The sequence below is a fragment of the Telmatherina bonti genome (genome assembly GCF_933228915.1).
Source record: "Telmatherina bonti genome assembly, chromosome: 20".
Taxonomy (NCBI): domain Eukaryota; kingdom Metazoa; phylum Chordata; class Actinopteri; order Atheriniformes; family Telmatherinidae; genus Telmatherina; species Telmatherina bonti.
Window position 1 is genome coordinate 29,951,045 of NC_136618.1, and position 27,937 is coordinate 29,978,981.

Sequence of the window (27,937 nt, forward strand, 5' to 3'; positions counted from 1 at the left end):
AAATGTCCTCATAAAAGTGCTCAAACACACACACACACACACACAAACACACACTATACAGACTCCCCCGTCTGGTAACCAGGTTGACTAGTATGCAGATGAACACCTGTGTACTGACCGACCACCTGTCCCAGACACACGGACCCTCATTACCGTGGCAACTCCAGGCTAATCACCTCACTGTTAGTCACTTTGTTCCCATAATGCATCAGCGGCCACTCAGCCAATCCCAGCGGAGGATTGTGAGTCTCTCCGTCTGCATCTGTACTACTGCCTCTCATCTCTCTTCTTTTTGAGCTAAACTGTGAATTTGTGATGAGTGTGAGTCATGAGCCGTGTGGATTTGTACTGTAAATCTATCACACACACTCACACAACAGAGGGGGCAGTGGTAGGAGGAGTGTGTGTCCTGTGTCACATGATAGACCTTTTCGCAAAACTGTAAATTACATGCAGAAGAAGTCCAGAACCTGGAGCTCATTCTGGTCTGAATCAAGCAGCAACCTCCGGGTATTCAAAGCGAATATTTGTGCAGAAGTGCCAAACGTTGCAGTTCCATCATCATCCACTAGGGGCTCCAAATCAGAGCAAATCCCCATAGACTCCCATGTTAAAAAGACCAACTTCACAGCAGAAATGAAAAATGTTTACAGCAGGAATAAACATGTTTACAGCCTGGTACATTTAAGGTTTAATGGGTCAGGTTTACCAGCTGAGAGGGAAGTTAATTTTTTCATAACTCCCCCGGTAAGAAGTAATTTCATCTCAAAGTTTGGCCTGATTAGGGGTGTCTCTTTTTGATTGACAGGTACCTGATATCCCGCAGCATGAAGACAGTGTAGAACAATCGCGGTTTTTAGCCGGCTAGCAGCGTAACTTAGCTTTAGCCTGCTCCGTTAGCTGGTTAACTCCTGTTAGCTATAGGTTTGCTGAGATAGCGCTTAACTACAGGCAGTTCGGAGTTTGATAAATGTCAATAATCCACCATGACGTTCACAGCCCCCCTCTCAGCTCTACTGGGAGAGACGACACGTGTGGCGTTGCCAAGATGGCGATGGAAGGAACCGCCCAATGAGCTTTAATTCAGCTCTTCAGAAACCCATGGGTGACGTCACAGAGGCTCCGCCCATCTTTTATATACAGTCTATTGTCTGAATACCACAGAGACTCAGCGCAGCTCCATTCTCCACCATGTGTTCAAAGCTCTGATTATAGCAGCTGCTTCAAGGGGATCTGGGGATGTAGGGGTGTCAGCAGCCCAGAATATCACTGTTGTTTCCATGATCAATAACATTTTACGTGTTTATGTTTGTGCTTCATGCTATGCTTGACATGGTTTTGGGGTTGTGTATCCCATTCTTTTAGTTTCCTGTTTTATTTTGTAGCTTGTGTGTTGCTTCCTGTTTATCAGCTCACCTGGTTTGATTTTTTTTTATTCTTTCCACCTCTTCCTCATCAGTTCCTCAGTGTTTTATAGTCCTTTGTCAGATTATCCTGTCTAGTTTCCCCAGTAGGTTTTACAAGTCCTTTAGTTCTGCCTTGGCAGGGGCATGTCATGTGACATTGATTAGAAAATGACAGTTTGTCCCAGTATGTCCTAACCTTCAACCAGTCTGTAGTTTTGTCTCTTTTGTTTATATTAGGAATGATTACTCATAAATTACTCATTTTTCATAATAATTAAATTATCAAAACACAGCTGTAAAGTGTGGCAGGAACTTAAAAGTTGTGCGTGACGCCCAGAAATTTTAGAGAGATGGACTGAAAATCCATCCCCCTTACGTTCTGGGCGGCAAATGGTAAACGGTAGCTGTCTATCCACCTCCTCTAGACTTGCCCAAAACCTAAATGCCACAATAACCAGTAATGAAAATACCTACATTTCTCAAATATCACTGAAAGGTTTTCACATTCTCATGAGGTGGTTTTTCAGGTGTGTTGATATTGGCGTATGTTGCAAATTGTAATGGAAACACTATTTTGGCATTTATACGTCACCGGCCATGATGTAAGGGATCACATGGCCATTTCAAGTAAAGATGACTTTTGACTTGTTTTGTCCTCTGATGAGGACAGCGACAACGGCAACAGCGGCAACCAAAGTAGCAGCTCCAACGCACAAAATTATTTGTATCTCTGTCCTACTCCAACTGGAGTCTCACGGGACAAAACTTTACAAGAAATGTGGCTTATACACGAAACACTATTCAATAGAATTATTTACCTGCAAACTGTAATTTGATAAATATTTTGGAAATATTGCTCTTATTTAGTAAAAAACTCCAATAGAAACGGAGTTGTTGAAAGCAGGAAGCTAGCAGCTAGCCTTGCAGCCACTGGTACAGAGCGTGAGGTTTATCCATCGGTTTTGAAGGCCAGCATTTGGAAACATTTTGGTTTTTATGGACTTGAGAAGAGACCAGACCTGAATCAGACTGACTCCATGTGTAAGTCGTTTAAAGCCAAAATAAAATCAGTTTGTGATGCTACAAACACGTGGCCGCAGCTCTGTTCCAGCCCAGGCTAAAGGAGGTTATTATTCCTAACTATTGTTAAAACATTCTTCCTGTAGATTCCAGAAAAATGTAAAGACAATAAGATATCTTTATGTGTTTGATTTGATCAGTCCTGGGTATCCTGCCTCTCACCCGATGATTGCTGGGATAGGATCCAGCTTGAATCGGACTAAGCAGTTAAGGAAATGGATTAATGTGTTGGATTTATTTATAAACAAAAGATAGTGGAGATAAATTTGTTTGGTTACTTGACTTTATGGATTTTGAGTAGAGTACCAAGTAGTGTAGCCACGGAGTGGCGAAAAAAACCCCTCTATCTGCAAAAAAAAGATGCAATTTAATAATCGTTTTAATTATCAAATCATAGCAGCCTGCGTCGTGATTGCACCGTGAGGTACCTCAGATGTCCCCCCCACTAGTTTATATAAAGATGTCTTCTCCCTGTCAACGAACGAAATGAAGCCATTACAGAGAGGTGAACCGGTTCTGAATCACTTGACATTTCATTTTTTCACTTTACACACAAACACACATTGAAGACCTGACAAACCATCAGTCGTCTCCTCTGAGCTCGTTGGGGTCAACTTTAATGATCAGATTTACATACTGACATTTGTGAGCAGGACGAAGTAATTATACTAGCGGTAATGGAAGGACATGCTTAATGCAGCATGGTGGGCTTGTAAAACAATAAACCAGACATGAAGATGACATTAAACCAAAAAAAGGAACCAATTAATACAGTTTTACTTCATATAAATGAGTCAGTAATGAAATTACACCCAATGTTTAGTGTACAACCAACAATTAAGGATGTCACTATTTACTTTATTTTCATTGTGGCATGATAGTTCAGAGGCAAGAAAGAAGATCAAAATATCTGGTGTTAGTACACTTATAAGAGTGAAGGTTTATGCAGGCTTCTGGTATGGATGCTTGGTTTACATTAAAAACATTAACATTAGAAAAAGTGACTAACGAAGTTGCCAGAAAAAAGACATCTTGATGACCCTAATCACAAGACTCCTGGAACAATGTTGTTTGGGCTAAATGGACCAAACTGGAGAGGAGCTTCTACAAGCGATGGCGTCATGAGGTGGAAGCACTTCTTCACACATCGTTCTGCATTTTTACAAAGCACACATTTATTCAATCATTTACATTTTCATCACAGACCAACTGTAAAGCTCCATTTATTCTCAATGTCGTAAAAGGAGACTTCATTTCCAACGTTGTCATACGTCATCGCCCTTCGTAGTTCCATGTGTCTTTGTTACCATAGTTGTTACGCCAACTCCTCCACTAGAAGGCACTGTTGAGTTCAGAGTTTACTTCTGCATTTTGGTTGTTTCCACCTCTCTGATAATCCAGAAGCTGCAGAGAATATAACCACAAAGTGTTTTAGCCGATCAGCAGCCTCCGGTGGTTAAAAGTGAAGCCTATGCGAAAGTGCATAAAACTGCCGTTCCCCTTTCATCCACTAGGGGCTGCAAAACAGAGCAAATCCCCATAGACTCCCATGTTAAAAAGACCAACTTCACAGCAGAAATAAACATGTTTACAGCCTGGTACAAAAATCCATTTTAGGTTTAATAGGTCAGGTTTACCTTCATGACAACTGTGGGGGGAGTGAATTATTTTTTTTTTTCTAACTCAAAATTCGGCATATTTAGGGGCGTGTCCTTTTGATTGACCGATACGATCTCCTGCTTCAGGTAAGAACAGCAGAAAAACCGTGGTTGTTTGCTGGTTAACAACGTGACTTAAGCTTGTTCCATCCTCCACGAGAAGCGAGAACTTTTTTCTAGTTCTCGAGGCTCCAGGAAGAAAATGACATCATTTTGTTCTCGCGGACAGTTCTCGACACTTCGGGCTGGCAGAACTTTTTTCTTGCAGGGCTCCGAGAAGTATCATGTGATTGGTCGGACATGTGAGGTGGGTGTGGTTAACATGGAGAAAGCAGGAAGCGGAGTTGCTGCTTTCGTGTTTTTGCTGTTGCAGGTAAAACGGATTGTTTTGATAAAACAGCTGATTGAGGTGGTGAGAAAGACATTTTTACATGTGGCATTAAAACACTCGGACCCTGCCGCCTGCACGACCCGCCCTGCCGTGGACGAAGTTGCTCATTAAACATGAAACTAGAAACTCGGAGAGCAGAAACCTCCGCCAAGCACAATGTTAAAGAATCCTTTTAAAACATTCCTGGATCCAAACGGTGATCCTGATCACCACCAGAACTTAATCAGTTCTTCATTTTCACATTTCCAACAACTCTTGAAATTTGAAATTTATAAAAATCCATCCGTAACCTTTTGAGTTATCTTGAGCACAAAGACGCAGGGAAAAACATGACCTCCTTGGTGGAGGTACCAACCGGGTCCATTGCACATAAAAGCAGACATCGCCCCCCACAGTGATCCCTCCCCACTGCAGACCTGCTTCTCCTGGAGGATGGATGGACCTGACGAAAAAGAAGTTTTTTTTCTTGTTCTTGCAGCCTCGAGAACAAGAACTCAGTTCTTGTTTCTGGTGGAGGATGTAACAAGCTTTTAGCGTTAGCTGGTTAGCTCTGGGTTAGTTCAATTAGCTCTTAGCTACAGGCAGCTCGGATTTAGCTCGATGTCAATCATCCACCATGACGCTCACAGCCCCCCTCTTCAGAAACCTATAGGTGACGTCACAGAGGTCCCATCCATCTTTGTATATACAGTCTATGGTTTTAGCTGTGCTACTAAACTTCTGCTGCGTCTTTATCGGGAGCTTTTTATTTAGCAGTCTACATCGGCTTGATCCTGTTTCTCTTCTTCTGGGCTTTGTTCTTTTTATTGGTTGCATATCAGCTTTAGAAATCAATACCCCCCCCCCCATTTTCAGTCGTATTGCTCTGTTTTCTGTGTCAAGTGACGGATGGCTAAACTCGTAAACAGACCAAATTACACACAAAACTGTGGAAGTGGATAAAACTGTTCATTCATCTGCATATTCGTCTTCTGCATTAACAATAAATGGGCCTTAATGTGGCTTTCAGCAACTCCAAACTTTAGAGCTATGGCCTCTTGTGGACCATCAGACATGTATAATAGAAGAAGATTCACATCGCGAAAAGCGATACATCTTGGTTCATCTTAAACGGCCGAGACCTCCAGGTATGAGTGGTTTATATTGTATTTATGTATTTTCCTTTGCATCCTGCCCATTCTGTGACAGCCTTGTTGGAATACTACAAAGTTGTGGAAAAATCCATATGCACTTCTGGTGGATGAGTCTGCTTTTGTTTCATGTGGTGCGGCTTTAGGTTTCGTCCCGAGTGTACAGCTCCATGCAGTGTGTTACATAAGGAGACGAGCAGGGCTGGTGAATGAAACATTGTGTTTCATATTATGATGCAGTCACTAGCAGCATTTAATCTCCATACAGAGACCAAAAAGCATCTGTTTTAACCACTAAAATAAAGCTGGGATTTTTGTGGCCATCCGACAGAAAAAAATCTGCAAAACAATAAGTAATAGTAAAAAGACTTTTTTTTTCTTTTCCCCGCCTGAAATTTATTAGCTTCGCTGACATGTTTTAAAACCATCATACATAAATATAGCTTTCTGTGTGGAGTTTGCATGTTCTCCCCGTGTGTGCGTGGGTTCTCTCCGGGTACTCTGGCTTCCTCCCACCATCCAAAGACATGCATGATAGGTTAATTGGTCACTCTAAGGAGTGAGTGTGGTTGTTCATCTCTCTGTGTGGCCCTGCGATGGACTGGCGAGCTGTCCAGGGTGTACCCTGCCTGTTGCCCAAAGCCGGCTGGGATAGGCTCCAGCTTCCCCGCGACCCTGAATTGGAATAAGCGGTTTGGAAAATGAATGAATGAATGAATGTATTATTTATATATGTAGTATGTTAAAGGGGTGCTATGATGGTATTTGGAGTTCTCTGAGCTTTCTACAGTGTTACAGTGTTGAATCCTCATCAGACATGTGAACGGCACTGTTTTTTATCATCTAAACACATGTTTAAGTTTGAGTTTGCGTTCCAGCACTCTCTCCGTTCGGTTTCCATGGCGACGAAAAACGCGTCATTTTAGAGAGTTTTTTCTACTTGGAAATCCTTGTGACGTCCCGGGGGATAAGGTTGGGTGATTGGTTACCTTCTACTGGTTAACAAGGGCATGTACAAATACATCAGGCGGGTGGAAAACGTGGGATAAAGTTATTTCCAACGATGGCTGGTGAGTTTACCAAAGAGAGACATCCTGCTGCATTCGTTGCTGTGGGTTGCTGTTTTCCACTTCGTTTTCAGGCTCTGATTCAGGTTCCAACATGTAGGGCTGTATGCTATGTGTTGACATTGTATTTTGTTTTTTATTAAGTTCATATGAGCCTAATCCTTCTGTTTATGAGACGTTACAATGACGGCGAAAGCAGGTGCGGTGCGCGATCCCGATGTAGTGCAGTGGCGGGAGGCGGGGCTTAATGTGGAAGAGTCTCAATCCACTCGTTTTGCCCGCAGGCTGATCTGACAGCCTACGGAGAGGGTCGGTCTGAAGTAAATAAAGCCATTTGTGACAATAACTTGATCAATCGCAGCCCTTCTGGTCTCAGAAATAAAAATAAATTAGCCTGAAATGCACATAATCGTTCCACTTTAAAGATGCTTTACAGAACTTGTGCAGATTTTGTCAACACCGCGCCATCCTATCGCTGACTGATTCAGCATCCATCTTACATCGTGCCTTCACGGTGAGAACTTTCTTTCCAGTAAAAGGCATAAAAATGTTAGCTTGACTCTTTCCTCTTCACTCTTTCCCTCTTTCTTTTTGACTTTTCCTCCAAAGTCATCTTGATGATATTGATGAGAAAATTGTTGTGCAATGCAGTTTCTAAGCCTCAAGATGCTGTTGTGCAGAAATGCACATCATAAATGTCACTTTGTCTTTAAGCAAGTCCATAACACGGACTTTTAAGGTCAGAAAGTCGCATTTTTAAAGTTTATTTGAACAGGAAAAAAGATTGGGTTATTTTATCTTAAAAGTGGAGTGCAGTCTTTGTATTTTCCCCTTTTAGCAATAAAGCTTATTACACTGAAGTATAATAACCTTATTATGCTGAACTTAATTGATCTTGTAAATGTTTTTTTTCTTTAAGTGTCCACATGGGAAGATTTCTTTGCTCAAGGAATTTTGGGTTTTTTTTTTTTTTCTTTTTTCATACATTTTACCTGTAAATGTGTATCTGTGGTTGATCAGTACAAGTTATTATTACCGGCTGGATCAGATGTCCATGATAAGAAGACATGAAGTCTTGTCACTCTTTATGGATGTCATTAGAAGCATTGGTTTGTTCTGTAGTTCATAATCAGGAGGAATATTCCACTACCAGCCATGTTTAAAAATGCTTTTTTCAAGGTCAAAGTAATCATTTGTTCCCCTAAAAGCAGCTTGATGATGTTTCAGCGTCCACATCTGCATCCTGGCCTAAAGCTGCTTTGTTGTGTAAATGTGTTTGTGTTTATATTCATGTGTTGGCGTATAATGTGAATTAACCTGCCGCTTGTGGGCGTATTGGTGTTTTTCTGCATCACTGACTCTGCATACGCTTAGAAAGTTGGGTTTATTCTTGTGTCTGTGGATCTCGGCACAGCTCTGTGTTTGTGTGTTTGCCTTTGTAAGTTAGTTAGGGAGTAAAGATGATGGATTGCAGCTGCAGAGCTGCCTCTGTTTGTGGAGGGAAAACTAAAGCAGCATGTTGGGTTTAATGAGTGTGTGACTGTGCAGAAAGGACAGTTTAAGACAGAGGCAAAATAGGAAATGGGGACATCGCAAATGACAACAAAAATGGAAACAAAACGATGAGGAGGGAGAAAATGGGGTTTGAATATTGTTTAGAGCCGTTCCCTTATGTCTGTTTTTCATTGGAAGCAGTTTGGATTGTGATCCAGCAGATGACTCTCTCAAAATGGACCTTGAATTCTGAGAGCGCTCTGGTTGATCAGGTGCTACTCATTATCAGCCAACAAACTGCACTCACAAGGCTGCATTCATTTGGATATGTGTGTCATACAACCAGTGTTGAAGCAAACCTTTACAATGAGGTGATGATGTGATACTTGTGCAGAAAAGCAAACCAGTTCAACGGAGAAAACTCACAAGTTTTTATTGTTGAACGTCTGAGTTGGTTTTAGCTCCAGTCCACTACAGAGTCTGGTTGGTCATAAAGGAAGAAAAGGCACCATCAAGAAGCAGAATAATGTCACCTTAATCCCTACTGTTCCCTACACCTGGTGTGTCAAATATATTCTTTAATCCAAAAAATATATATATATATTATCTGTTTCTTTGGAGGTGGAAAAACTACAACAATGGTGCCCAAGTCCTGCCCTCAAGATCTGCAATCCTACAACTATTAGATGCATCTCTTCTCTACCTTACCTGAATGAAATGCCTGAATTCCCTCATCTGCATGTCATGCAGCTCTGCAGAGGCCTGGTAACAAGCCATTCATTTGATTCATCTGGACGATAGTAGCTGGAGGACTGGGCTTGGGCACCACTGGTCTGTACTGTAGGTTCCTGCTAGAAGTGGTATTGGACTCTGCTTATCATCTATCTAACAGACAGCCCTCCCATCATTCTTGTTAGAACTGTTCCATCTAATCTTGAATGGTAATTATATGCAGGAGGAGTCCAGCTGCTGCCTTCATCCAGCTGTAAAGGCAATGGGGACACTGGGCATCCTCTGTTCCTGCATTGAAAAATCTGTTAAACATAATCCTAAAAATAATTCATGCAAAGCCAAAATGGCAAAAACATGTAATGAAATTGATGAAGTCTTGTTGTGGGTTGAACAGGCTGAACTGTTTTTGTATTTTAACACTGCAAGACCCAGGGATTTCAGGTTTTCCTGCAAGTCCCCCTCCCCTCTACAAGTTTGTGTTTTCACTCTCACCTTGTTAACTGTCACTATTGTCATGCAAAAATCCTGTAGAACAACCAGATGCCCGACTGATTTAGTTTCCCCCCCCCAAAAAAGGTCCATACCATGCTTTTCTTGCTAGGCAACGCAGAGCATTGCCCATTTTTCCAGTCAGTAACTTTGTCAGTCAGACTTCAGAGCACAGCACACGATGTGAAAGGACCAACAACTTGGTGGTTGAGTCCACTGCATTTCAGTCATTTCAGCTGACAAAATTATAACAGTATGACTCGAGTAAAGGAATAACATTTATTCTATCTATGATCCATCTGTCCATTCATCTTTCCATCCATTTATCCATCCATCTGTCCATCTATCTTTCCATCTATAAATCCATCCATCTATCTTTCCATCCATTTATCCATCCATCTGTCCATCTATCTTTCCAACCATCTAATCATCTGTCCATCCATCCATCCATCTGTCCATCCATCTACTCATCTATCTACTCATCCATCTATCCATCCATCCATCTGTCATCTATCTTTCCATCCATCTGTCCATCCATTTATCCATCTATCTCTCACCCCATTCATTCATCCATCTATCCATTTATCTATCTTTCCATCGATTCAGTCATCCATCTATCAATCCATCCATTTTTCCATCCATCTACCTATCTATCCATTTATCTATCTATCTTTCCATCTATTCAGCCATAAATCCATATACCTTTCCATCCATTTATCCATCCATCTGTCCATCCATCTATCCGTCCATCTGTCCATCCATTTATCCATCTATCCATCACCCCATTCATTCGTCCATCTATCCATTCATCTATATCTTTCCATCTATTCAGCCATCCATCTATCATCTATCTATCCATCCATACATCTAATCATCCATCTGTATATCCATCCATCCATCCATCTATCTATCTTTCCATCCATGTATCATCCATCTGTCCATCTATCTTTCAATCCATCCATCCATCTATCTTTCCATCAATCTGTCCATCTATCTTTCCATTCATCCATCTATCTTTCCATCCATCTGTCATCTATATTTCCATCCATCTGTCCATCCATTTATCCATCTATCTATCACCCCATTCATTCATCCATCTGTCCATCTATCCATCCATCTATCCATTTATCTACCCATCTATCCATTTATCTATCTATCTTTTTATCTATTCAGCCATCCATCTATCATCCATCTATCCATCTTTCCATCCACCTATCCATCCATCTACCCATCTATCCATTTATCTATCTTTTTCCATCTATTCAGCCATCTATCCATCTACCTTTCCATCCATTTATCTATCCATCTTTCCATCCATGTATCCATCCATCTATCCATCCATTTATCCATGTATCCGTCACCCCATTCATAAATCCATCTATTTATCCATCTATCTGTCCATTTATCCATCTACCTATCTTTTCATCCATCTATCATCCATCTGTCCATCCATCTTTCCATCCATCAATCTATCCATCTATCCATACACCTATCCATTTATCTATCTATCTTTCCATCTATTCAGCCATCCATCTATTCATCCGTTCATCAGAATCTGGTGTTCTTTGTTAAATTTGTAATATAAAAAAGCGCATCAGTTCAGCGGACGTCTGAGGAGCAAAAGAGGAGCCGGGCAGCCGGACAGACACGTTTCATGCTGGTGTCTGAACTTCCCGGTGGTGCAGCGGATCTGATTTTTTCACTGACATAATATTCTGGTGGAGAGATCTGACGACGCAGACAGTGTCGACACATATAACGCAGCTACACTCAATTCAGAATTTACATTGCTGCTGCGTGCGACTGTTTGGTCCGATGACATGCGGCAGTGCTGTGGAGTCCAGATACAAGCATGCAACAACTCCAGAAATGTTTCACGCTTCTGTAGATTTTTCCCCCACTTTTTTATTTTTACTAGCAAAGCCGTGCTGCTTGGAGCAGAAACTGCGCTGCGTGGAGCACAAACTGCGCTGCGCTGCGCTGCTTGTGTCGGTTTTTTCTACTACAGCCGTGCAGCTGGCTACAGATCAAGAACTGTTCGTTATATCAGCTGATGTGCTGACGACTCAGCTGCCATGTAAAATCACCCCGATCCCGCAGATCTGGCGACACAAATGTTTAATTAGAAATGTTTCATTCATTATGTTTCATTATAAACATGAGTTTTTTCAGTGCTCTCAGATAAAACTGTCAAGACAGGGGCATGAGCTAAAACTTTGCACTGGAGGGGGTGGAATGGTTCCTCATGTAAACCGCTAAATGGTGCATTTACATGAAAAAGGGGATTAATGATTTGTGGGGGGACTGCAGGCTGACGAAAATTCTCGTAGCTCTGGGCCTTTTAGTGTTAAAACACTTTTAAAGGGGTTGTGGTGTATGTCTGTTTTTTGTTTGTTTGTTTATTGGTGAATACAGTAAAGAACAACTTGTTGAACCATCCATATAAACCCTCCAAGTTCCACCCACACCTCTTTTTACAGAAAACATACAAGATCCCAAATATCCACCCATACATCTTATGCCGCCAACATGCAATCGGGCACCAGCTTAAAACCAGAGAAGCCCAGGCTTCCCCCTCCTCAAATATTGCTTCCAGCTCATCCAGGCGGATCCCAAGGTAGTCTGCCGGAAACATCCCTGCAGCAAATCCTGGGTCTTCTCCTCCATGTGGGATATCCCTGGAAAACAGACCCGGGAGGGCATCCAGGAGGTATCCTAACCAGATGCCTCTCAATGTAGAGGAGCAATGGCTCAGAGCCTTCTGTGAATCACCACTTTAGTGGAGTGGAGGGGTTTGGCATTAGCCCCTTGTAGTGTTTCCCAAGATGAAGTGGGCTCAAGGGAGGTGATAAACTAAATGCCAATTTAAGCTCCCTTTAAGAACGTAAGTATGTCGGTTTTAAATGTCACTGTCCTCATACTTTCATGTGTCCCCTATGTTGGCATGATTGTTGCGCAGTACATCGATCAGAGCACAGTGCAGAGCTCAAAGTTCACCTCCGAGTTCCAACATCAGTTTCAGACAAAAGCAAACATGGTGACAGTGGCAGAGATATGATAAGTCACGGTCACAGACAGACACAAAAAGAAGCTAGATGGTCTGTGTGGCTGTTCAATACATTACAGCTTCTTCTTCATTGTTCCTTGTCAGCTATGCTGCTCGACACTGCAACCCCAGTTTCAGCTAGTCCACTTCCTGTGTCGGGGTATAGACCCCTGAAAACAGACTACATTACTCACATAAACGATTCAGGAGATGGACAGAAGGCTTGTTTTATGTGTTTGGCATAGAGCAGGGGTGGGGAACCCTGGTCCTCGAGGGCCAGAATCCTGCTGGTTTTTCCTGTATCCCTGGTCCAGCATACCTGATTCAAGTCACATGGATCCAACAGCTTATCAAGATGACGCACAATGATTCATTCATTTGAATCTGATGTGTTGGAGCAGGGAGACATTGAGAACTTTCAGGACAAGGGAATTTGGATATTAAGATGTGTAATTTTTGGAGGATTTAAATCCTGTTGAAGCTCATCATAACCATTCAGAGCTGAAGCTGAACCTCAGGAAGGTATTTTCGCCTCTAACAGCAGTTTATGTGGACTTACACTCACACAGACTCACAGTTATCGAAAGAGAAATACTCAGCTTGTAGCACTTGTAAATGTTATCGCTTGACTTTATCATCTCAAGAGCGTGCAGGTGTGTGCTGTTGCCACTTCAGACGAAGCATTTGTCACATATTACTGCTGCTTAATGTCACCACCGTGTCAATCTGCCTTCAGCCACTTTGCCCCAATTGAGAAATAACTGCACATCATGAGGTGACTTATACCTGCCTGTTTGTGGGAGAGGGGAGCTTTCCGGAGCTAGACAGAAGCTCAATAATACCAGTCGTAGATTCCAGTAAACACTCAAAAGGTTTGTCCTCCCATCTGCATGAGAAGCCTCAGAGGATGCTGGGATTTCACATGATCTGATTCTCAGACTGGTTTAGCTGCACAGTCTCCAAACAGGTAAATGTACATGCTACATCAGGGTTAAGTCTATGAACTAGTGAAAATGTAAATTTTTTAAGCTGCAACACTATCAAACACAGAATTATCTACTAAAAGTAACCAAGAAGGAAAGCAGCAGCTTTCTTCAGGAAACAAGATCTCTGCAGATTGTTTTACTTTTAGCTCACATGTCAGTTTTCTTGGACCGAAACGTGAATTTTTCATGGTAAGCAGCTTCTATTTTCTGTGTTCACCTCATTACCTGACTCACCTGCATCTTCAGCCTGAAGACACGTGAATAAATGTTTCTGCTCCAAGCTTCTCCTTTCTTTTTAATTTTGGTGGCTCAGATATGCGTTGATGTTTTTTTCCCTCCGTGAACCATTTTTCCTCCAGTCAGGAAGACGTAGAAGGAAACTGGATCATCCTCTCTGCTGCTTTTATTGAAGGTGTGTTTGTATGTTTTTTTAATATTACATGTGAATATTTAGTTTCTTGAAAATTTTTCTGGAGCAAACCTCAGATAAATTATATGTGTAAATAGCCTGAATCTCTTGTGTTCAGTGTGTTCCTGGTCAGTTTGGACCCTGTAGAGGACCTGAATGAGGGATAGTCACAGAGCTAAATTCTTTAGCAGAAAAACTTTGAATGGAAAAGTTTAACCTGTTGTCAGGTAAATGAATGAATGTTTCTCATTGAGGATTCTGTTCCTGGGTCAGGGTCGTTTCTCTTTTTCTTCCTTTCATTTTGGCACTTCTAGATATTTTACTTCTATGTCTAATTCTCCTGCTTGTTTTCTTGGTGCCTCGTCTACCCCTCCGTCGTGTATCCACTCCTCCTACCAGCCTCCTGATTACCCTCATGTGTTTTACCTGTGTCTCTCCCTCCTCAGTGTATTTAGCTCGCTGGCTTCTTTCCCTCCTTGCCAGATCTTTTTGTGTTCCTTGCATGGCGTTCCAGCGTGTCTTCTATGTGATTAAAAACCGTGTAGACTCAACCTGTCCCGTGTGTGTCGACCTCCTGCCGGACCTCACACCTGGGTGTTTGAACCTTCTCTATTGTTGATTTTCTATAACATGGTACCGACGTTCTCAGTGATGTTTCATGCGCCACCATGTTGGAAGGAAAAAAGCAAGCGGTTGTTGTCAAATGACCGTTAATTTCCTATTAACTGTTTCTCATCAAGGGCTGCACAGTGGAATAGTGGTTAGCACTGTGGCCTCACAGCAAAAGGTCACCGGTTTGGTCCTTGGCTGGGGCAAGGTCTGGTCAGTGGCCTTTCTGTGAGGAGTTTGCATGTTCTCCCCGTGTATGCGTGGGTTCTCTCCGGGTTCTCCGGTTTCCTCCAAACATCCAAAGACATGTATGTTAGGTTAATTGGTTACTCTAAATTGCTTTTGAGAATGAGTGTGAGTGGTTGTTTGTCTCTGTGTGGCCCTGCGATGGACTGGCGAGCTGTCCAGGGTGTACCCTGCCTTTCGCCCAAAGACTGCTGGGATAGGCTCCAGCTTCCCCGCGACCCTGAATTGGATTAAGCGGTTAGGAAAATGAATGAATGAAAGTCCCAAATGGGGAAAAAATGCACGCAGTGTTATGCCCTAAGTAATGTGTTGTTTGTTCGATTTTGTGCGATTGCTTTGGTCTGTGGCATCTGAGAGCGGTGTTTCGCAGGCGGTGGGTGGAATCTTGGTCATTCAGTCACAGTCTCCTGTTATTTGAGCACATGTTGCTGTCAGCTCCTCAGATAAAGCTATTCTTTCTCTCTCCTTGCTAAAGCAATGTCTGTGAGTAATTTTTATTAAGTGATATTAAGTTGAAATAATGTTGGAACTTGTGCTAATAAGTTAAATTAGTCTTGTGTTTTCTGCTGCTTGCTAATTCTCTAGCTTGTTTTTTGTAATAAGAGTTTCATGACTTCCTCAGCTAACCTACGTTGCTTATATGCTGTACTTATTTGTTTAATGATGCCGAAAGATATTTCAAGCACACTGCTCCATTTATTTGTTTGGTGATAAAAGATATTTCATGTATTCTGTTACAGTTTCACAAGTTCTCAGTAAACTTCATGGAAATCAACCAACTGAGTCCTGGGGTTTTCTGAGAGTGTTTGAGCTGATTGGAAATGTAGTCCAAGACACGCAGAACTTGTAAAGTTATTACCTCTGCCAAGGAGGTTATAACCGGCGTTTGTCTGCTTGTCTGTGTTCAAGATCATTTAAAAAGGTATGGGCTAATTTTCATGATATTTTCAGGAGTTGTTGGAAATGTGAAAAGGAAGTATTGATTTAATTTTTGTGGTGATTCAGATCACCGTTTAGATCCAGGAACTTTTTAGAGGCCTTGGGTGGAGGTTTGCTCTTACTAAGTGCTTTTCTAGTTTTTCTATGCAAAAGTGAGCTGCAGAATTAAAATAATCCTCACAAATAAAGATGTTCCTACGGCATTTCCTCAGCGAAATGACGGGCAGATGAAGAAATATGGAAGCGCAAACCAGTGGAGCTTCATCAAACAAAATTTTTTCAATCTTTTTTTAATGGATTATCAGGCCCTGCGATGGACCGGCGAGCTGTCCAGGGTGTACCCCGCCTTTCGCCCAAAAGACTGCTGGGATAGGCTCCAGCTTCCCCGTGACCCTTCATTGGATTAAGCAGTTAGGATAATGAATGAATGAATGAATGAATGTTTCTCATTGAGGATGGCGCTAACAGACTTCACACTCTCCAAGCCAGTTATACGCTTAAGTGCTCAGGTCAAATTCAGTTCAGCCACAATTATAAAAAAAAAAAAGTGTTTGTTGGTAATCAATACCTGCTTGATTTTCCAAAATCCTGATTTACAAACTTCTTAAACTGCCAAATGATGGAGGTGTTGCTGCCCGATTTGGTTTACCAACATATTTACCAGCTCGTCAATGGACAGTCACACTCCATAGGGGTAGAAATAAAAGCTTTCAAGTCATTAGAAACTCATAGATTTTTCATGGCAAGATGGGTTTCAGACCCTCTTCACACCAAAGGTGGGTAAACTAACACCACAATGTAAAAAATAGGAATGTATTTGCATATTAAGAAGTTAACATTGCAATTATTGTTAGAAAACATTGCGATTTTATGACTCTTTGTCACAAAGAAGGAAAGTAAAAGTCTGTAACTTTTCATTAGCACTAAAACTTTCGTCACCATATCACACATTTACACCACGATGAAGGCAAATATCCAACCGTCACTGCAGTCACATTTACACTGAGAGAAACTTCAGGGGGGTTTTTTGTTCATTTGCTGCTAAACACCAGCAAAGTGTTCTCACCAGTTATTTGGTTTGGTTGCAGCAACACATTTATTCATGAGTGGGAAGCTGATTGGTACATCCAAAGACACGTGAAAAGTGAGCTGTAGCAGCCAATCAGGTGGCCGTACACCTGCTTTATTTCTTCCTGCCACCCGATGACATCGCCAACATGCAAATCATGTGATGAAGGGTCACCATGGCGCAGTAAGACTTGGTTTTTTCTTTACAGAACTTTACATGAAAATAGTTTTATTACGTTTGTAGGAATTTATTATGGTTATGGTGTTTAACAATCTCAACAATGTTGGGAACATGTCGCACGGAGACGCTGCTTTTCACTGCTGTACCACTAAACGTGTTGCTGGAGATGTTGAGCAATGGAAATGGGAGGAACACAAAGTGGAGCTGCAACACGGAAAACAGGAGCTGAATGTGTGGTTTGGAGACATTTTGGTTGTGAAAGGTCGAATGTGGACCAAACTGACTATGATGTGCAGATGAAGGTGCGGCCGGAGGCGCCACTACTGGTTACGCTGCCTAATTGATTTGCCTCAGGGTACATTTCTAAATAGAAATATCAAACTTTCCATATTTAAATGATACCAAGCAGTTTCCTGAGTAGCGAATAAATGCAGATTTTCTGCTTCACTTTGTAATCTATATTTTATGTTAGAGTAAAAAAGCGAGAAGTGAGAACGAATCAATAACATGTTGACTGATCCTGTGGTGGTGGGGGGGGGGGGGGGGGGGGTCAGTTTTCCTCCTGTTTTCTCCTCTGACGCAGATTCAGCTCCATCTGGGGAGACCAGAGATTTTTGGGAAAGCCTGAACCAGACAGCAGCTGAGCTGAGAAGTAGGGCAACACCCTGCATGAGAGCCTGCATCACCGCACACTCTCATTCCTTTTCCCCTCCTCCTCCATCTTTCGATCAATGAAAATCTCCCTTACATCCATCAGAAATCCAACATCTTTACTGCTGCTTTTATACCTGACTGCCCCACCGGTTCTAGTAGCTTTACCGAGCTTTAGCCAGACACTCGTACAGCGACTGCCTTCGTACTGCGGAGCAAACCGGAGCCAGATGAAAGCACAAAGGTTTCATTGCTCCTCCTCATCTTCTCCCTCCTCGTCTTCAGACTGTGTGGAGGTGGAACTGGTTGGACCTCTGTGTGAAGTCAGAAGACCTCTTAATTATAGCTGGATGATGCATCATCTTTGCTGCTATCTGCTCAACTCATAAGCATCACAACTAACCCTAAACTGATCTGGTCTTGCTGTCAGCTCGGTGGTCTCGACAGAAACACAGGATTTTTCTGTTTGACAGGCTCTTAAAACATTTACACATCGACGCTCTGCTCCAATAAAATCCAGATTTTTAGACTGCAGCACCATCTGACTAAATCATCAAATCAAATCAAATCAAACTTTTCGTGCTTAAAAGCAATCCAAAGTGCTTTACATAATAAAACAATTTACATCAAAATAGATAAAACACACACACACATACACCCATAGTCCCCTTTCACACACCCACAACAACCCTCACCCATGCCCTATTAGCCCCTATAACAGTTAAAAGAAGATGAATGGCCAGGTGTATTTGGACCAGATGTGCAACAGATAAGGAAACGATGTTTCCTTATGCCCTGTCTGCCCGGACCCGGGCAGACAGGCCCTACACCACAACCGTAAGGCTGCAGCGCTGGATCCCGACCCACCAGACAGGGACAGCCCACACTGCAACACCCATGCAGTCAGACCAGGGGCAGCCCTTGGTGAAGAGGACCCCAATGAGGAGAGAGCTGGAGTGATAACTAAACAAAAGTAAAATCCATTTAAAATATCATAAAAATTTATACTAATATGTAAATAAATATATAAAATATCTCAATCAAATTAACTAAAAGAAGAATAAATATAGGCTAATATAAGAATGTCACAAAGTTAGAAGCTTTCCACAACTTCCAACGCTCTCTGGTGAATTCCCCTCCTCTGCATTAATGCCGGGAAATGAGCCAGGTTGACTCCACTGTGCATGAAATCCCAGCTGAACCATGAAGATGTTTGAGTCCATATTTATTCAGGCTGACAGCTTTTTGTTTGGAAATTTGTCACCATCAACATGACATCCAATCAGGGTGTGACCTCTCACCTTTCAGTGTCTACAGCAGACCAGGAACCAAGAAACCATGGTGGCTAGATGGCTAACGTTTCATTTCAGGCTGAAATAGTTCATTTCTGCCATCTCAGCAGGTGAAGAGTAGAAACCAGAACCAAATTGCCTGCTCAGATCTTCCTCCCCTCTCACTGCTTCCCTCCCATCATCAGCAGCCCCTCAAGCTTTCAAAAAGCAGTACTGAAGTATTGATTTCTGACTACTGATGCCTTCAAATATTCAAACTCTTGTTCTCCTCTGAAGCCGCCAACGTACCGCAGCCCAGAGCAGCGTTATAAATAGCACATTATGAAATCACACATCCAGCGTTTGAGGCCAGAATGCAAAAGAAGTGAATGCATGCTGTTGGTGAGTCTGGACAGACCAACGTTTTAACCCACCTGCTGGAGCTTTTGTCGTGTTCATGCAGGTTGAAACATCAGCGGTGCTGATGAAACTGTGGAAGCAGGAAAAGGGGTTTCATCAGCTGATTTGAGTTTTTATTTTGTGCAGTTTTTACTTTTGAAAGTGACGTAATTTGATGGATTTAGCTTTAGATTCTAAAAGCTGGAAGAGGGTGCAGCACTTATTTGGTTTTTGTACAGTAATTCCTCCGCCTTCTTTTCTGGTACATTCTTATGTTTGTTTGTTTTTCTTCTATTCTTAGAAATCTGGGACTGATGCAATGATTCTCCTTCCTCCTCCACACACACTCGCATACATGCACACACTGCATGATGAAACTCATTGACTGGAGAAGGCAATGGGATGTGTGGAGCCGTCAGAAGCAGGATGAGGAAGAGGAGGGAGGTGATAGAAATAAATAGGGAGGAGGCAGCTGTGGAAGGAAAGTGACCTAAATGAGTTTTATCTGAACCTCATCAGGAGGAAGAGATTGTTTCTCTCTGCTTTGCACAGCAGCGTTGTCTCGTCTCATGCCTTCATGGTTTGGAGACCTGAGAGGCTCCCACTGTTTAGTCCCTTTAACATGTGAACATACTATCAGTCCTATCTATCCTGTCTGCATATTTAGACAGATTCCAGTCGTTGGTGGACAATTGTTAGTTTTGTTTAGCAGAAACCTTCTGGGTGTCCTGCAAAGTGCTTCTCATAAGCTTCCACTACTGCACAGCTACCTCTTTTTAGCTTTTCTGCCTTGTTAGTGCAATATAATCCATACTGCTGTGACGATATGCTTTTGTCCCGATTCGATGCCGATTTTTTTGGGTGCCGATTCGATTTAAATTGTGATTCTTACAATTCTTCGATATTGCTGATTTTTGTAGATTAAAAACAAATGTATAAAACTTTTTCATTTTTCTTGATTTCAATGAGGAAAAAACAACCCAGTAGTGCTGTAATGCCCAAGAAGACAAGTAAAAAGATCAATAAAAACAATAAAAATGACAAAAATTTTATCGTGGATTATTTTTATTTACTTAAAGGCAGAGTATGTAAGAGTTCAAGGCGATTCTTTCCACCACCAGGTGGCAAAACCACAAAGCTACTACCTCCACAAACAACCACAGGTTGGCAGTAATGAGCAAAACTCACCCCTCACCCCGCCTTCTTGCCAGCTCCAATGATGGCAGGAATCGCTTGTGAGCTGTTGCTATAATAAATGGGCTTGTACTCCCCCTACTGGTGGAAGAAAAGTACTTTTTTTTTACTGGTCAGAAAACATTCAAGAAGGGTCTTTGTCATGAATTAAACTTGTAATTTAATAATGCATCAAATATGAACAGACTGGAACCCCCATGTTTAAAAAAAACCTATCTAATTACGATTGTAGTAATTTTTTTAGTTCATTTATTTTGAAAATATTGAAAATCTTACATACTCTACCTTTAAAATAAATCTTTTTATTTATTTATTTATTTTTTTAACAAAAAATTGATTTTAAAATTGTGAAGCAAAACAAAATCCTGATTTTCAATTTTTCGATGCCATTTTCCCACCCCTAGTATGGATGATATGCAGCAGCTTGAACCGTTGTTTGTCCTGAATTTGCTTTTCCAGACATGGAAATAACTCATTCGTTTTTAATGGTAGGTCCTTGTAAAAGCAAAAAGTTAAAAGTGGAGGATCACTGCCAGAGAACATCGTTTCAGGCTATTCTCTTGTGTTCCTAGAGGGTAGAGTTAAGTTTATCCTGTTTGTAATGGTGAGCAGAATCTGGCCTCTCTAGCTGTGTGTAACTTTCACCCAATCAGCTTTCAACCAGCATGGACCATCAGCACCAAACTTTATCCCGTCCGCCTTCGCGCTGCGTAGCGTTTAAACCTGTTACGTACTCCTCGAGAACCGAGAACTCTGTTTCTGAGACTGCAAGAACATGACAAAAGGTAGTTTAGATCTGATTAACTCTCCTCAAGGCAGGATTACTGATCCAGTAATTTTACAGGAATCCTTCATCCCTGGAAGGGTTGCGCACGTGTCCATGTCTTAAAATCCTGCATGTGTTGTGTAGCTACATTTTCATACTTTCTTACCGCCTCGATCAAAATGGTTTGTTCAACTTGGACATGATCCGGAAACAGCAGCTTCCTGCTTTTTCATGTTAACTACGCCCACCTTAAATTTCTGACCAATCCCACAATACCTCTGAGTCCCACGCGAAGAAAGTTCTGGATGCCGGAGACGGACGCAACGCTCCGTATCCTTCAGCATAAATCATAAATGGGCCTTTTAGATGTCACGCCATTGCATAGTTGACACCCCGCTCGCTATCTGTCTTATAACCTGCTTACAGCAGGGAAGGATATGATTGGCTGTGGAAACCCAACCGTATCAAACCCCACCAAACTGTCCGTTCTCCTAGAAACGGAGGCATTCGCCACGTTTTCCGTGGTCTTTCTCCTAGTTTTACGTTGAATCACAAGTGTTATTTTTTCTCTTTTCATAACTGCAAGTCTTCACAACAAAGTGATGCCTTTCCACGCTGTTATTACACAACAGTCACATGAGTGTGTGTGGCCTCAGTGATGAAGTCAAACAACATGTGGATCAATGCCCGCCACCTCTCCATCTGTCTGAAGTGCGCTGCTGTTTCCCAACCTCATACTGAAGGACTCGTTTCTTGTTATGAGTCATTCTCAGTATGTTTTTCTGGCCTTCCCTCACTTCATTACACTCTGTTTCCTCCTCTTCTCTTCAGCACATTTCCAACCAGCCTATTGATTCGCTTTTTAGAATGACTGCTTCTCATTTTCCTCAACCTGCCTGTATTGATGTTTGCAAGTGTTGCATGCTGTTTTCTTTCTGTGCAACGCTGCCATCATGAAGCTATTAATGAGAAATGCACCCACGCTGAAAACAAATGAAGCTATACCATCTACTCAGTCTCTTATTTTTAGTTCCCAGTGTTATAGCTGACAACTAGGATTCAGTCATTTCATGTTTTCCTGAATAATCATTCATTACATGATAATAACACGAGTCATGGTTGTTGACAGATACTTTAGTTCTACAGTCATTTAGTTAAATACTCAAACCTTACCGCTTGTTCACATCTTTATTACACAGTTGCTTTGTTTACATGGGATTTTTAATTCCTGTTTAATTCTGAATAAAAGTTAATTCCGCTTTAAACTTATGAAAAACGACCATGTAAACATTAATTCCTAATGCAAATTTCTATTTGGAATTAAACTTAATTCCGATGTGTCTGGTTTATTCACATTTTAATTCCGATCTATTTTATTCCTGTCATGTAAACCTTCATTCCGCTCTAAGTTAATTCCGGTCGTTCTGAGCATGCTCGTTACCTTGTCCTGTCCCGATGACGTTGTTTTACCTCCCGTGTTCGCTGGTCTATCTTTCTTCTCCTTCTCAGTTTCTGCAGAAAGTGAAGTAGTATGCTCGTGTTGAGCTGCTGCTTCACATTTATAATAAAAATAGCGGTGAAACTGGTACTTATTACGTAGTTTTTACAAGTTACGACTGAAAAGACGAGAAGCAGGGAGCCAACTTTGTTTATTTCCGGTATACGTCATACGTCACGTGCACCCTCTGTCCAATCAGAACCCTTCCCAACCCGCCGCTCTAAAGAGGAATTAAGTAAGGACGTGTTTCATGTAAATCTTCATTCAGGATTATTATTTTCATGTAAACTCATAGGAGAATACGTTAATTCCGAATTATTTAATTCCATATGAAAAAGCATCATGTAACAGTAGCCAATGATAAGTGTGTATCACCAGTCCACTAGTCCTGGCGGAGCAAGCGCTCCTTATTTATGCATAGTTATACATTTCTTTACTGAAAAAAACCAAGTCAGACTGACCCACATGGAAGCAAAGTTTCCTTGAACACAAGACTGATTTAACTCTGAAATTGAAGGATGTTTCAAAGCTCTTCCTTGAATGCATTCCACCTTTTTCTTCTGTCGTCTTCCACACAGCTTCCATGACCACGTTCACATGACAGTTTTAATTCCTTATAAAAGTTAAAACCACTAAAAACTGGTGAAAATGGTCATGAATTAAATTCCGAATGAAAATTTAACTCGGAATTAAGTTTAATTCCGAAATGACGGAAGTGGCTGATTTATTCGTATTCTTAATCCAAACTGATTAATTCTTCTGTCATGTACACCTTAATTCCGATCATTCTGCACATGCTCCTCACCTTTTCCCTTCCCGATGACACACACGTCCCACACGTTGTTTTACCTCCCGTGTTCGGTGGTCTACCTTCCTTCATCTTCTCAGCTGCTGGAAAAAGTGAAACACTATGCTCGTGTCGAGCTGGTACCAAGAAAAGACTGGAAGCAGGAAGCGAACTTTGTTTATTTCCGTTAGACGTCATACGTCACGCCTGCCCTCTGTCCAATCAGAACCCTTCCCAACCCACAGATCTAAAGCAGAATTAAGGACGTGTTCCCATGTAAACCACCATTCAGAATTGTTATTTCCACGTAGACTCATAGGAGAATACTGTTCTGAATTATTTAATTAATTTTTAATTCTGACTTAAAAAAAAAAAAAACATCATGTAACCGTATCCAGTAAGCTGTAGGGGTCCGCTTTCTGGGGATGGGTTATCCTCCCATCCGCCCCTCTGCAGCCGACTGACAGTCCAGTTCTTGTGCCACTGAGGCCCGCTTCAACCTTTTCTCTTCTTCCCTTCTTTAAAATTGGCTTTTTGACTGTCTCTTTTCCATCACTTGCATTTATGATGAGGCTTTAACATCAGATGAAGGTCTAGATGTATGATCCAGGTCCTAAAATGATATTGGTGATATGACCAAAATCTCATATCCCAATATAGCTCATTTTATATCCTTATAACGATATTACATTTTTTGTGTAATTCTGTGTCAACTAGTGCTCATGAGTTATTTGTCAGATATGCTTAACTACAGCAGTAGTGATCTCCTCCGTTCAGATAGCCAGAACTAACACACAGTGTGGTGAATGACACCTACACAATACAAATATAACATATAGTTGGTGTATGAACGATTCAGTCAGATCTCTTTCTGCAGAGCTAAGTTGTGTAAATCAAGGTTTGTTAAAAGAGCTTTAACTCAAAAGAACCAAGCATGACATATATGATTCTGATTTTGAGACATTTGGTATCACCTTATAAATATATAAACTTTTCTTAAAATCCTCAGGAAAACTCTGATTTTTGTCTTTTTAGGCTTCATGGACACCAAAAAGCCAAAAATGTTGACATATCACATGGTAATAAATGGTAAATACCCTGAAAGACTGCTGGTACTTTTTATATTTAGCATTTTGTTAAAGGGACAAATAAAGACCTCATATTTAAAAAAAAAAAAAAAAAAAAAAAAAGTTGGACTTCTCTGATAATTTTTTCATGCTTTGGTCTTCATGGATTAAACTGTCAGTCATCTTACGAAGCAGATTGTTGCATTAGGACTCTGAGCAGGATCTTTTCCCTGCTGTTCCACTGAGTCTTTTGTGTTCCTCAAAGTTTCGTATGACGGCTTTGTCTTTTTAAATTGCATTTACTAAAACTTGTTGATATTAAAGAATCTTAATTAACCAGTCATCCAATAAAAACATATTTAGATTGTCATTCCACAGATAAACCAGTCATTTCCAGGTCAGCTTTGCAGATTGTGAAGCCTGAATATCTGATAAACTTTGCTTGAGAACATCAGCCTTTAAAGGAGATGTGACTTCCAGATAAAATGCCTTTGGCTCTCAAACTCTTCCATTAATCCAGATTTAGGGAAACGTGTCACCCGTCCATCCCGACTCAACACCAGCATTGGGTTGCGTTACAAATGTGGATTTAAAGTCTGGTTTTCATGTGTGGCTCGTGGATAAATGCAAGTTTGAAGTTGTGAGGCCTGAATTTTGTCACCGCTGTGAGATGTCATCCACATGGGCGGATGAGTATTTTTATCTTCTATGGATTTAACAAACAACGAGCGGAGAGTAAAAACATGAACAAAAAGAGGAAGTGCAGTGGAGGCGTAACGATACGGCCGATTTTCTAACCATCTCTTCTCCTCCTCTCCCCCCTCATCCTCTCATCTGCCTCTCCTCCTCGTGTCTTTTGGACGCGATGGACTGAAACCAGAGTCTTGTGAAACAACAGTCTGGTTCACTGTATGAACACACTCCGCCTTTGTCTCCTCACGCTCTCACTCTGAAAGACATTAAGGTTAAAAAAACTGCAGCTTTAAAAGAAAATCCTCATTACTGCTATACTGTGTGTGTGTGTGTGTGTGTGTGTGTGTGTGTGTTCGCTTGTGGACATGGCCTTGACTTCACAGCTTAATCACATTTAATTAGTCCTCTAACAGCGTGGTCATTGGTTGATGCCAGGTCTCCAAGCCTGACAGCTAATTGGTTCCAAGCCTGTCAAGTGGGCGGGGTTATGATATTCATTGCGACCAATTTAGAAGACGAGTCGAGCAAATGAGCTTGTTAAAGCTGGTGGGCTGGAACTGAGGAAAGGCGATTTCCAAGGTCACACGTGCACAGTGGCTGTCAGATAGCTGTGTAAACAAAGATGTCCCATTGGTCATTTATCAGGATGCCTGGCACTTACACACTACGGGGGGAGCAGAGGGAGGTTCTCATTGCAGTGTGGTAGAAAACCACCGCAGTATCAGTTTCTGCTGTTTCTTCTTGTCACTGTTGGTCTGCCTTTCTTCAGACCTGATAAGTTAAACCAAAGATACACCCGTCAGACCGCAGCTTCGTTCTGTTTCGGCATCTTAACTCTGACTTTTCAGCAATATTACAAGTTTATGGCAAAACACGCTCAGCAACGCAGACCTAAAGATATAGATACAGATGATACAGAGGCCTTGCGATGGGCTGGCGAACTGTCCAGGGTGTACACCGCCTTTTGCCCAAAGACAGCTGGGATAGGCTCCAGCTTCCCCGCAACCCTTCATTGGACTAAGCGGTTAGGATAATGGATGGAAGGAGATGATACAGAGATAAAATACAACCTTGTGACTCACAGGCGACAACTCATCCGTACTGCGGCTTTGTGAGGTAGATATTTTAACCTCTAATCTTTTACTTTTTGTCCGCTGCAAGCTGAAGGTCCATTTCTGCTCCTTTATGTACAGAAGTGTTTCAAACTTTGTCATACACCACCGTCCTCGTACTTCCACGTGTCTTTTTACGTCTCCAAGTCCGTCCATCCACTAGTGGGCAGTGCTGAGTTCAGCGCCCACTTCTGTTTTCGACACCACTTGGTAGCAGTAAAGCACCACCATAAAGTTGTTTACTACTGTCCAAAAACACCAGAACACGTAAAAGAATCAAACCATGAAGTCTTATTCGTTTCTTTATGTGCTCTTTATTTGACGGTTTCTGCGTCGTCGTCTGTTCCTGTTCTTCTTCTCTCGACTGTCCCTTTAGCTGGTTGTGTCAGATGTACAGCTCAACACTTGTTCTTTTTTCTGCATCCGGTTAGCTAATCCCCTTGAAAACAGACCAAACTGTGTGTAACCGATGTAGAAGACAGAAGAAGGAGACTGTCCGTCTGTCTGCATACCAGTCACATGTTAAATGACATTATTGTGTAAGGTCGCAGTGAATCTGGGATCCTACAGTTTTACCTGTCTTAATGTGATGTTTATGGTCGTCGCAGCAGGAGGCAAAGCGAACCATGGAGGATTCACTGGTGAGCCGGCTGAAATTAGAACACTTCCCAACATGCTCAGGGGGAACAAGAACGGCAAACTGATGCCCTCCTGGGGGGCACCAGTGGGTTTTTCTGCTGGGTCAGTCATGAGCTGTGTCCGAATGTCCACACTAGTCATTTACCACACAGCGCTACACGACACAGTTCTCTCAGTCTGTTGGTGTTCAGACACGAAGCTGGCTACTTTCTCCTCATCGCAGATCACGTGACTACCGGCTGTCACCATGGCAACCATCACACGTCGTTCCAAATCCAATCCGAACTCGTGTGTATTTTATTCTTTCTTTTATGCATATTTATTAAACAAATAAAGATATAAAACGAATTGTCTATAGATTTTTTTTCTTTCTTTACCTGCTTTGATGTTCGTGTCACTTGCGCCACGTTGAGCTCCTGCCTGCAATGCATTGTGGTCTAAATAGACCTGTCTAGTAACCATTGATGCTCACTACTTTTCAAGATGCATTGTGGGTAATTTTGAGTGCAGAACTTTTTTCTCTCTGGACATTCAGACACGCCTAGAAAATGGCGTGAGCACTGTTTTGGGCGCCATGTAGGGAATGGTGTGGAAGTTTGGACACAGCCATGTGTTGATATCCTGGTGCTGGTGAGTGACACGGTGCTGTAATGCGAAACGCAGCTCTAACGTGATCCTTGGAGAAGAAATAAGAGATTTGAGGTTTAGTTTTTCAGCCTCAGATGCTGGATGGAAGTAACGGCTGCACATAAGGAATATCAGAGAACCATCATAACCAGTCAGAAACGGGTTTTAAGGTGGGAAGTTGATTGGTGTTGCTTCCTGCAGCCTACTGGCAGAATGTGAACGTTGCTCTATAAAGGCTCCATGAGTGGATTTTATCAGCTGTTTGGCTCGGGATATCAAAACCTAGAAGGTGAAAAATCATT

General features: G+C 41.8%; 1 protein-coding gene across 1 annotated transcript in view; it reads left to right on the forward strand.

Annotated features, from left to right (window-relative positions):
* lyrm4b (LYR motif containing 4) overlaps positions 1 to 27,937 on the forward strand; it is a 70,104-nt gene that overhangs the window by 23,004 nt on the left and 19,163 nt on the right. The window lies entirely within an intron of this gene.